This window comes from Eulemur rufifrons, chromosome 21 (genome assembly GCF_041146395.1).
Source record: "Eulemur rufifrons isolate Redbay chromosome 21, OSU_ERuf_1, whole genome shotgun sequence".
NCBI lineage: Eukaryota > Metazoa > Chordata > Mammalia > Primates > Lemuridae > Eulemur > Eulemur rufifrons.
The window spans coordinates 15,224,608-15,236,906 of record NC_091003.1 but is presented as its reverse complement, the minus strand read 5'-3'; the positions used below and the strand labels follow the sequence as shown (position 1 = coordinate 15,236,906).

At 60.1% G+C, this 12,299-nt stretch overlaps 1 protein-coding gene across 1 annotated transcript in view; it reads right to left on the bottom strand.

Moving 5' to 3' along the window:
• Positions 1-11,901, bottom strand: part of FAM222A (family with sequence similarity 222 member A) — a 54,414-nt gene extending 42,513 nt beyond the window's left edge. Inside the window, exon 1 of the mRNA XM_069496976.1 lies at positions 10,812-11,901. The gene's annotated coding sequence lies outside the window, so the exon portion shown is untranslated. The remainder of the gene's footprint in view (positions 1-10,811) is intronic.
• Positions 11,902-12,299: the final 398 nt, after the last annotated feature.

Below are 12,299 nucleotides of genomic sequence, written 5' to 3'. Positions count from 1 at the left end.
AGAAGGCCCAGGCCAGCAGCCCGACCCCCAGGAGCCCTTGCCCTGCCACACAAAGTCCCCCTTTCTCCCTCCCACCCGCTCAGGGCGGCCAAGTGAACAGCAGAATACCAAGTAATTAAGCCGGCGCACACCATCCGGGCGCCCGGGAACACTGCGGAGTTTCCCTTTTATGTTTATAGCAATTGTATGAAAATGTGCAACATGGAGCGGCACCAGCTGACAAATGAGACGAAACAGACAGGATTCCGGGCCGGCTTTTTTCCGGGCCTGATTGGCATTAATTGTGAGCGTTTACAAAGCACAACTCGGCGCCTGACATTTGCTTCAAGCGAACGTTTCCTTCTAATAGTTTTAATGATTACAACGGGAGCTGGTGATCACTGCCAGGCGGGGAATAGGCTGCCTGGTGCCCGGGCTGGGCTCACCTGGGTCCCAGGGGATGGTGCCCGAGTCCCAGTCTGCCCTGTATGGCAGGGCCGTGCCAAGGGCCAGGCTTTGGGCGACGGAACCCCTGCTCGGGGCCTGGCTGCGGCAAGTCCCAAACTGCCGGTTTATAAAGCCAACGGGAAACCCCCAGGCACAGACCCAAGGGTGACAGAGGGAGGGGCAGAAGAGCAGGAGTGGGCTGGCCTGGCTCTCAGGCTGGGGAGCCTCAGTTTCCCCATCTGTGCAATGGGGGTAGGAAGACGCCCACAGATGCTGGCTGCTGTTTTCCCGCTGTGCGACCTCAGCCAAGTTCCTTCCCACCTCTGGGCCTGACCCTCCTGCCCTAGAACACGGAGGGCAGGGACCCTCAGCGCAGGGGTCTAGTCCCAGCTCTGCCTCTTTCCAGCTGCATGACCTGGGCAGAGCCCCTTAATCTCTCTGAGCCTCAGTTTTCCTCACCTGCAGGATGGAGTTCGCAGGTCCCCTAGGTTGCAGGGTAGTTTCTAGATTCTCATGAGAAAAAGAGCAAAAACCCTGAATTCCTAACAAGCCAAGAGTCCTTGCCATTCCCTGCCTGGAAAGTCCTCCAAATACCTCCCTCCTGCACTAATTCATCCCCTCTCTTATTCATTCAGTAAACAAGGTAACATCCTGGTCAGGGACCTGGGAAGGCATCAGTGAACAAACACAGACGCTTAGGAGGCTCTCAGCCTCGTGCCAGGAGAGAGATGACAAACACACAGAAGCTCTTCACATGCAGTATCCCACTGACTTCTCGTGCCCATTTTACAGAAGAAGAAACTGAGGCAGAGAGAGGGAGAAAGGACGGTCTGAAGTTACCAGCGTGGGACTCAAACCCTGGCAGGTTGCCTCAGGTGAGTTCTCTCAGAGGCCCCCGATGAGACCAGCCCACCCGGGCCCTGGGGGAAGGCCCCTCTGAGGCCCTGAGAGCCGACCGCTGGCCCCCGATGAACTTTCCAATCTTGGGTGGGGCTCATCTGCAGAGCCAGGCTGGGCACCAGGGCAACAGGTGCTGCTGGGAAGAAGGGCATCTGTGAGGCCTGGATGGGAACCCCCATCCTCCTGGGGTTCCATTTCTTGGGTAGAAATGGGAGAGCACGTGCCTTGTCGTCGGGGCCACACACTCCAGTGCCCGCTCCATGCACGTCCTGCTCCAGAGCCCATACAAGCAGCGTCAGCCAGGTGGCCGGGGAAGGCAGGGGCGTGGTACTTGAACCACGGCTCGGCACGTGCAAAGGCCCAGAGCTGCTAGAGAACCCAGGGGGTCCAGGAACTGCCAGCAGTTTGCCGAGGCTGTAGCATCCTCTCAGCAATCGGGCCCCACCTTCTGGGTGGGCCCCCTGGGGTCCTCTCACCCCTGCCCTACCTGGCCTCTGGCTGTGGCAGTCCCACCCTGCAGGAAGCCCCCTGGGATGGGTCCCAGCTCTGTGCTTGGTTCCTGCCAGAAAAACCTTGGCAATTATTTCTTTTGGAATTAGTTTGGGGGGTGGAGAGAAAAGCAAAAAAAAAAAAGGGGGGGGGATTTTTCTTTTCCCTTTTGCATATGGTGGCACAGATGGTCCCATGATCCATAAAAACTGTTTGCAATTAAACTCCCACTTTGCATGGCTGGATTTGTCAGTTGTCTGAACCACGAGTGTGGGGCTCCACACTGACAGGGAGCTAGGACGTGGGACAGGGCGGGGCAAGAGTCGGCAGGATGGGTGGAGGCCCAGGAACCTGCGCTGGGCTCGGGGCCCGGCCTGAGGGGGTGTTGCAGCAGCCATGCCAGCTCCCTCTCTGGGCGTCCCCCAGCCTTCGCCAGGAGTCAGGGCAAAGCCAGGCAGCTGGGGTGGGGCTTGGCAGGGCTTGCCTGCCCAGCAGGGACTTGGCCAGCGCTGGGTGCCCCGGCTGTGGGGGTAATGAGGGTGGAGAGAATGGAGCTGATCACCACTCGGCCCCCTGCCAGAGGGGACCCAGGACAGGCAGGAGGGTGGTTGGGTAGCGTGAGCCACAGTGGGGGTCCAATAGGCAGGTTCAAGGCTGGGGAGCCAGAACCTCTGGCCTAGTTGGCAAAAGCGATCTACAGTGATGCCAGGAAAGGATGCCAAGGGCCAAAACTGGCTCCTTCCTCATCCCCAGAGAAACTGGCCCAGCCTCCTTATGTCCCTTTGAAAACAGGTAGGGAAATCAAGGTGGCACTATGACTAGCTCAAGGGCCTGAGCTTCTCCTGCCAAACCAATGGGCTCTCTGCATTTAGGAGTCTTTTCAGAGGGCTTCTAGAATGAGGATGAGGGGCCTACACCCCTCCCACCACCCCTGGGCTCGAAAATGCTAGCTTGCCACCCAGCTGCTACCCTGGGACGCTTGCTTGTTTGGGTTAACAAATGCATCATTTGGCTTTGGGAAATCCTGATATTGCTAATAATTGTTCCCTGATGAAAAGAAATAAGGCCCTGATACCCCCTTCCCCCCCACCCCGCCCCCTCCAAGCTGGGAAAGAAAAGTCATAAAAATAGCTTGTTATCTCACCTATTGAGGCTCCGACTGGATGTTACTGCTAATTGGGTATAACATCCTTGTCTTGTTCTCTCAGAAGCTAAATCAAGAAAGCGCCACTGCTGCGAACTAATTATATCTCCGGCCTGCAGCCTGCAGCTTGTCTCTCCCTTTATTGAGTTAAAAAATGGTCACGAACCTTCATCTTTCATCCCCCCAAGCGCTGGGCCTGCACTGCCCGCCAGGCGTGGCTGGCAAGGCACAGACAGCCTAGTGGGAAGGTCTAGCGGGAGTCCTAGGGACAGGCAGCAGGGTGGAGGAGGGCCGGGGGGAAGCTCCTGCCCCAGGTACCTGGCTGGCCCTCTGCCCTGCCCCTCACTGCCAGTGGTGTTCAACTTTCCCTGGAGAGAGGGACGCTGGCCTCTCGCCTCTCTCTGTGCAGCTGGGCCCCTGGGGAGCATTCATTCATTGATTCATTCAACAAACACTTCTTGGATGCCCACCTACTGTGCACTAGGCACTGTTCTAGGCTAAAGCTTCCTGTACACCAGAGGTAGCCCCAAGCACCCTCACCCCGGGTTCACAGGGATGTTGAATAAGTACCCCTGCCTAGGACCTCACCATTCCTCTGCTCACAGTCCCAGACTGTGGGAGGGCAAAGTCCAAACGCTAAGGCCAGCCATGGCTCCTTCTACAGTCCCCTCTCTCTCCACATGCTGGTCATGTGCTGGTGCCTCTGGGCTGCCTCTCATGCTGTTCCCTCTGCCCGGAAGGTCATCCTTCCCATCTCTGCCTGTCAGACACTCACCGGCCTTTAAGGCCTCAGAATAAATGGCACCTTTTCCAGAAAGGCTGCCCTGCCTGCCTGCCACCCGCAGCACTGCCCCAGGCTGTGAACTTTGAGACCTGGGTTTGAACACCAGTTCAGCCACTCGGCAAGTGCGTGACCCTACTCTGCTTAACCACGCTGAGCCTCAGCTGCCTCACCTCTAAAATGGGCCACGCGTTCTTCCTTGAGGTGCTGAGAGGCATGCCGCGGGTGCTCCGCGGCATGATGAATGAGAGGGTGCCCATGAAAGACCGAGCTCTCAGGAAGAGCTCAATAAATGCTAACTCTTATTATCATCCACACTGTAAGCATTTGGAACCTGCAGGATGAACACGAGTCTCTCTGGGAGCCGGAGGAAGGTAAGGGACTCTCACACAGAAAAGGCTCTTGTGGCCGAAGAACAACCTGTATGCTCAGAGAAGATTCTCCCAAAGCCCTTGCTCTGGCACCCTGGTCCTTTGAACCACACACACAGCCAAGCCAGAGGCACCCCTGAGCTCATCGAGGCGAGGCAGGCAACCAGTTTCAGCTCACAGGCCCTGCTGATTGATTGGAGCTGCCTGCCCGGAGCCCTGGAAAGAACCCAAGGTCAGGAGAAAAACTCAGCAGGGGAAGAGGGCAGCAATTGATTGGCAATGTCTGCCAAGGGCACAGCGGTGTGAGGCAAGCCAGGCCTGCCATGGATTTGCCATCCTTGACATTTACGAAGGACGTGGCTGAGTCTGGGCTGGGAGGGGTCGGAGTGGGGCGGTGTGACCTGCTCAAGGTCGTGCAGCTCATCAAGAAGACAGCTGGCCCAGAACAGGTTCCCTTCACCCCCTGCCCAAGGATCCTCCCACGCCCAGTACCCTCACAGGCAGAGGGGAGGAAAAGCTTGTGTAGATAATGAAGGAGATTCTGTTGACCTGCCACGTGGCCCTGGGCTGTTGCTTCACCTCATAAGCCTCAGTTTCTTGATTCACACAAGAGAGGTAAAAACACCCTTCACACAGTGATATAAGGATTAAATGAGAGAACAGGATGCCAAAGTAGGAAGCTAAGTCTGGCACGCAGCAGATACCAACAGTGGCCCGTGATTCTCGTAATAGGCAAAAGCGTTTAAAAAGAAGTCCAAAATACCAGCAATTACAAGTGCCACCTCCTCCAGGGAGCCCTCCCCGGCTAACCCAGCCATAACTAAGAGTTTGCACCTCTGATTTCCTTTAAGAGATAGAGGCAGCTGAGGGCAGGGCCCATGTCCGGCTTGTTCACTGCTGTGTCCCCTGCTCCTGGCACAGTGCCTGCACATTGTGAATTCCTCTGTGGTGGTGATGAACCCACTATACTGTGACGGTGTGTCTGGGGCCTCTCCCGCGGTACACATCACCTCTCAAGACACATCTTTGTGTCCCCAGCACCTGGCAGGGAGCCTGGCAAGGAGCAGTGAATCTCTCTGAATGAACGGATGAATAAAGAGTAAAAATAGCAGTTCCTGTTTACTGCCTGTTTGCTAGCGGTTATTGCCAAGCCTTGCAGCTGCCCTCTAAGGTGGTCCCGTGGCCAAGCACAGATGAGGAGACTGAGGTCATACAGATGCCAAGGGGCAGAGCCAAGCCCCAAATTCAGGCCTGGGACTGCATGCCGAGAGGCCCTCCACCTCGGCCTCCCCCCGTGCATGCCAAGCTCAGGCCTGGACTCAGTGAGGCGGCCACCCCTGTCCTGGCAGTGAATCCTGGAGCAGACAGCTGGTAGCTGGACCTCCCTCCTCCTCCTCCAAGGGAGGCCCCCCTCCCCACAGACTCTGGGTCATTAAGTTCTGCGTCATTAAGTCCCCATCCCCTGGAGCCTGTTCACAGCCAGTCTCGCCTTCACCCCCTGACCTCCCAGGCCTTTGTCCCCTGTGCCCTTTGCACAATAGCAGGGGCTCCCAGGGCCCCAAACAGCTGCTACGGCTGGGACACTGGCTTGCTGTGGGGCCAGGGTGACTGGCTGGGGCCTGGGCCTGAGCCCAGCCCACCCAGCTCTGAGGGGTCCAGCCAAGACCCCCTCCTTGCTGTCCTCAGAGCTCCCCCAAGCACTGTGCACACTCAAACTCATCCCACTTACAAGCCCCTGAGAAAACTATTACCCTCTTGAACAAATGAGGAAACTGAGGCCCAGAGGGGTAAAGCGACTTGTCTTAGGACACACAGCCAGTGAAAGTGCAGGAGCTGGGGTTTGATCCCGGGTCTGTGACTCCCAAGCTCCCTGCTGGCCTCTAAGGCACCCAGATCACATCCCCCCTGCTCAGACACCTTCTCTGGCTTTGCTCGTCCTCTGGACCCCATAGGGGCCTTAGCTCGGCACTCAAGGCCCCCACCGACATCCTCCCAGCTGGTCTCCCTTTTACCTCCGCCCTTCCGTAAGCTCCCCCTGCCCTTCCTGGTCGTGCCCCTGGGTTCTCAAATTCCTTTTGACAGTGACACCCCCATTCACTCCATGCTGGGCAGAGCCACTCAGTCCTCGGGGCCCAGAGCAAAACCTCCTCTCTGTCAGGAAGCCCTCCACGACCTGCTGCGATTTTTCCCTCCTCGGTGTCTCCCCACCAGCCCTGTCCAGAATTCGAGTTAGCTGCAGATACGCATCTTACCCTGTGTGCTGGCTGCGGGCTGTTTGATTCCTTAGAGCTCTGCCACCAGGACAGTGCCTGGCAGGGTGCCCAAGGGAACCCTCCCACCTCTGGCCACCAACAAACCTCATACTTCTGCCACCCCCTGGCTGTGTGATCTTGGGCAGCCGGGTACCTTCTGTTTCCTCCCTAACCAAATGAGGGTAATATCAGCACCTGCATTTCTTAGGGTTAGGATATAAACTCTAGAAGGTTCCAGACTGGTGACCTCTATCCAGGCATGAGGACCGTTATCACTGGTCTGTGCCCCACTCGAGTGGGCCTCCATTTGCCCATCTCTGAAATGGTACTAACTCCACCCGAGGAACGCAAGCTCCCCATCACAGGGCCCCCGTCTTTTGTTTGAGGCACGCAGTAGGCGCTCAGGTATCTCAGCTGAGGAATCAGTGGTCCAGGTGGAAGGAATTCATCTCCCTCCCCAGCCTCCACTCCCTCCCAGAATCCCCCTCCCCACCCCCAGCCCATGCAGACTAAAATAGTCATTAGGCAGATTTCAAAAGATGTCAGTAGCTTGTAATTATAGTCGACATCCTTCTGAGATAAAAGTGATTACCTTGGATGCAAATCACTTAGCAACCAATCAGGGCGGCGGGCGGTGCCCGCGGAGGTGACCGGCCGGCGGCGCAGCCCTCCTCCCGCGGCCCGCACGGCACAGGCGGAGAAAGCGCACAATAGCTCTTGACACGCAAATGGGTTAACACAATAAAGGCGGCTCCGGCCGCTGCTGGGGGAGCGCTGCAATTCCCGGCCCGCGGGAGGTAATAAAGCGGCCCTTTTGTGCGCGCCTCCTCGTTCTCACCCCCGCCCCGAGCCCAGAGGAATCGCCGCCTGATTGAATTACGGTTCATGAATATGAGCCGCTTCGCTCGCTTCCTCCGGTTGGTGAGGAATGGGGAGGCAGAGGGGGCAGGCGGGAGGTCGGGGAGGGGCCCCTTGGCCAAGTCCCAGCCCCGCCGCCGCCGGAGCTCAGATGGGAGCCACGTGTGCTCGCCCTGCGGGTGCGTGGGGACCCCAGTGGACAAAGATGCCCCTGGTAGGGGCAGCTGGAAGGATCCCGGCGCCTGCCCTGCAACTGGGTTCTTCCACCTTTGGCTCCAAGGGACTGGGAGAGCCATTCAAGGCTCTGAGGATGAGGCTAACAGTAGCCGTGAGAATGTGCATTTATTGAGTGCTTACTGTATGCCGAAGGCTGTGCCAGGGCCTCACTGAATTCTCACTAGAGCCCAGGCAGTGGGTGCTATTATCAGCTGAGTAAACTGAGGCTTGGAGAAGCTAAGGTACTCACCCAAGGTCACACAGCCTGCAAGGGGTGGGCTGGGAGTGGGACCCAGGCCCGCCCCCACTCCAGAGCCTGGCTCTTAACCACGAGCACTGCCATCCCCGGGGAGCCTCAAGTTTCTCACCAAGGGGGTTAAGCAGCCCAGCCCTGGCCGGGTCTGTTCCAGGCTCAGAAGGGATAGGGGACGGATGGGCTTACGAGGAATTAGACCAGTGAGAAGGATTACTCGGGTGGGGGATGGGGGTGCCAACCTTGAGAGAGGAGACTGCCTTGAGACCTGAGAGGCTTGCCCCACCCTGAGGAAAAGGGCTGTCCAGGGTTGCTGGCCCTGTTGAGGGGGCCCTCACTGGAGCCTCTCCCCAGCTTAAAAACCTTCCCCATCCACCTGAGGCTCCAGGACACAGCCACGCCACAGCCGCCCCTTCCCTCTAATAGCACAACCTGGCACAAGGGCCCACAGACATCACAGGCCCCCTCTGGGGACACTGGCACTGCCCAGAACACTCCTCATTCCTCTGTCTGGCGCCTCCCTACTTGTCCTTTTCACGATTGGCATGGCACCCCTCCTGCAGGGCCCTTCCCAGCCCTCAGGCGGGGCCAGGAGCACAGCTACCAAAGTTGCCCTTGTCCTGTCGCAGCCTCGCCACCCCCCTCCAAGCAAGCCCAGAGCGGCAGATGACAAGGAGCCTAAGGCGGGCCTTCCTGGCAGGTGGGTTTCATGCCACACCTTCCTTCCCTCAGTGCCGCAGAAGCGGGTCCAGGGGGTGAGGGGAACAGGCTGACCACAAGGCCAGGGCAGAAGTTGCTACTCTGTCCTGTCGGTGATGGGAAACGGTTCAAATGTGGGTTTTGGTGTGAACAAGGCATCTTGGTGAGGCCAGACTTCCTCCATAGCCCACAGCCCCTGACTCCTGCAGGGACCCCGGTCCAACAAGTAGGGTCTCCCCTCTATCCATGGGAACGGGTGGTAAGACCCAGGGACTCTGAAGCCAGGGCAATTCAGGGTCAAACCTCGGCAGCTGCCTGACTGATCACCTGCAGCCCATCACGTCCTCCATTTGAGCCTCAATTTCCTCATCTATAAAATGGGCCACAGCACGTGAGTCCCTCCAGGGAGTAACTGAGAGCGTGTAAAATGCCTGGCACGTGGGGAGACGCCAGGAAAGCTGGCACTCCCTCCTGCTCGTCGTCTGGCACGCTGATTGCCAAGCCCAGGGAGCCGAGGGAAGGGAACAGAAGGAATCGCCCAATTCTGACAGCCTTTCCCTCCGCCTTGGCTGAGGAAGTGTAAATACTCCACGGAGGGCCTCCAACTGCCTGTGTTTGTGAATCTCTGGCGAGCACTCTGAGTTTGTTTCTAAACTGGGAAGCTTCGAGAGGCAGAGCAAACAGCCCTTCTGCCCACCTCTCCCAGTTCTTCCCCAATCTGCTGTTGCTCCTCTGTCCTCGGAAGCCTGTGTGTTTAACGACACCATTTCAGCTGGAAATACCATCTCCCTGCCAAGCCCCCAAAAGCAGCTCCGCTGATATTTATTGACCTGTTAATCTAGCTAGAGCACCTGGTAGGAGAACAGGAAAAATGCTCGCTGCATACACTGGGGCCTGGCGTCTCCTAAGGACCCAAACACACACGTCCCTGCTCCCATGCCACTGAGGCAATGACACAGTTTTCGAACCTTTTCCTAGAAATATGATCACAGCAGTTTCACCCACATCCGACACTGGCAGTAATTTCTGGAAGGGACTTAGAGGAAGAATCACAGAGCCAGCAGCAGGATGCCGACTGGGGGTTCTCTGGGCCTCTGCAGGGAACAGGGCCAGTGCTGGGGGGCGGGGGGGGGGGGAGGGGGGCCCTGACGCCCATCAAAGCCGGCCCCTGGCAGAGACACACTTTACTCAGACCTTGGCACTGAGGGGCCCGACTTGCCCTCCGTTCACTTAACGTGCATCACACTGTGCTTGTCAAAGTCATCTTAAACACCAAAAGGAGAAGGGGCAGTCAGGAGTTTCAGCTTGGCCACGGCCCCTCCCTGTGGGGTTGAACAGCAGGGGGATCCCCTGGACTTGGAAGGGCAACAGGCAGCAGCTCCTCTGCCCCTTCCCTGGCTGGAGGTGGGGCACCCACATTTTCCGGAGCAGAAGTAGCCTGTTGGAAGGCTGGAGGCGCACATCTCTCTGGCCACCCTGGGACCTTCAGCCTGCTGGCTGACTACATGGGGGGGTTGAGAGGTCTCCTCTTTAGCATCCCTTTTGGAAGCAGAAAGTTGCTCTTTCTGGGAGGCCTGAGCCCCCAGGCACTGCCAGGGTACATGGGCAAAGCTCTGAACACCTGTCCTTGTGGGGAGGGGCGCCAGCAGAGACAGCTGGCACTGCCTCCCTCCCCCATTTCATGGGGCACCGAGGATTTAGGTCAAAGGACTGCAGTGGGGGCTGGGGGGAGTCAGCCTTCACTCCTCCACTACCCAAAGGCATTCAGCCCCGCCCCTGCTTACCAGCGTCCCGCCCCCTCCTATCTTGGGTCAAGGCAAGTCGCGTCGCCAAGGCAACCCCGGTGACGTCAGAGACTGGACAATGACGTCACGCCGCGGCCCCACTGGGGATTCTGCGGTCCCTGAGTTATTTGTGGGAACACGGTTGGGACGAGGGACCCTGCAAGGGTCACCCTAGCCCCAGAGGGCACAATCTTGAAACGCGGCCACCCGCGTGGCCGGGACCTTACATCCCCCTCTCAGTCGATATCCCCTTAAGATCTTTGAGGCTGTTCGGGAGACCCTCAACGCTGTCGCATCCTGGGGGCCCCCTCAGCCCCTCCCAGACGCTAGAGTTCGCAGGGAATTTTCGGATGATGGAGCCGCTACCTTTGTCTGTTAGCTTTACGGTGGGGTGACCTTTCCTCTCTGGCATCCGCCCCGCCCAGGGCCCCGCGGAATCCCCCAAACCGGCCCCCAACCTCCACTGCGGCCAGCTGGCCAGTCCGAACAAGTAGCGTGTGGGGGGAAAGGGGCAGACAAGGGGCATCGCGGCTTCAGGACCACCAGTAGCCTAGGACCCCTTTTTGTCCAATATGAGCTGCCCGGACGCCAGGGGGTGCTCCCACCTCCAGCCCAGAACCCCGCCCGGTGCAACTCACCGGATCAGCCAGGCCGTCGAAGGGCACCAGGTCTCAGCGACCACGACGCTCCGCTCGGCGGGTCGCAGCCATGCAGGGGTAGCAGAGGCTGCCTGAGGAAGCCCCCCTCGGGGGCCAATGCCTCTCTCCGGGTGGGAAGAAGCGCCGTCGGTGAGGGCTATCCGGGTGCCAGCCCGCGCCGTCCGAAGTCGGGGGTTTTCTCAGCTCAGCGGGGATCCCCCTTGCCCAGGACTGGGGCAGCGCGGGCGCTCAGGCGACGCATCCTCTCCAGGGTCTGTGCTCGCCGCGTCCGGCGGGCGGCGCTGCTCCTCCCCTCGGGGCCCGGATCACGGCTGCAGCTCGGCCCGCGCCGCTCCCAGGGCGCCCTCTCCGCCCGCGCCGGGAGCCCGGCGGCCGTGGCCCCTCTCACCAGCCCCAGCTGCAGCTTGTCTTTGTTGCTTCCTCTCGCTCGCCCGCCCGCCCGCGGCTTGCAGACACCGGGCTCGCCTGGAGGTGGGGGGGGCGTCTCCTCTGGGGGTTGCACGCACCTGCGGCGGCCCCGGCTCCTCGCCGGGCATGCACCGTCCCCGGCAGGTTGCAAAGAGCGGCAGCGAGAACGCACCGGCCCCTCCTCCTCCCGCTCCAAGCCCCGGGTGTGGGGGGAGGGGAAGCCGGCGAGCGGCGGCGGCGGCGGCGGCGGCAGCGGGCGGCGGAAGCTCGGGTGCAGCCTTGGGGGCCTCGGCGCGGAGAAATAGCTGGTCCCAGTGGCGCAGGGCGGACGCGGGGACGGCCCAGGGGACAGTGCGCCGGGTGTGCGAGCTCGAGAGCTGCGGCAGGGGCGGCGCGCGCGGGGCTCTCACGCGTCCATAGCCCCGAGCGGCGCGCGGGGGCTCCCGGGGCCGCAGCCTCGCGCCGCCTGACGCGCGCCGGCGCCTCGCCTAGCCTGAGGCCCGGGTGCCGCGCGCCGCGCCCCGCAGGCGGCGGGCCCGCTGTCCGCTTCCCCCGGCCGGCGTGCGCAGCCTCTCCGCGGAGCCGCCAGCCCGGCCGTCCTGCCCGCTGCTCCGCTCCGGCCCGACTGACAGGCGCTGGCGCCCGCAGCAGCCGCCGCGTCTCGTCCCCCGCCCGCCCCCCGCCGTCCGGCCCAATCAGCGGCGGCCGAGAGGCGGTTACCAGGGTGACGCGGCGCCGCGTCCTGCGGGGGGCGGGGCCGGGGGCTGCCACGCGCGCTTTTCGCGGCAAAATTCAAAGGCCGGCAGGGCGGCTCTCCAACCTCCTCCCCCAAGCTGGGATGAGGAGGGACCTGCCTCGCGAGGACTGCAACTCCCGGCATGCTATGCGCCGGCGCCGGGCGGAGGGGCACTGACTGGCGGCGCAGAGCATGCTGGTACTTGTAGTCCTTTTGTCGAGGAACCAGGCTGGGAAAACCAGTATCATTTATTGAGCACATATTTGGGGCAAGGCAATGTACTAAGTCATTATCTGCATCGTTTCATTTAATCTTGGGAACAA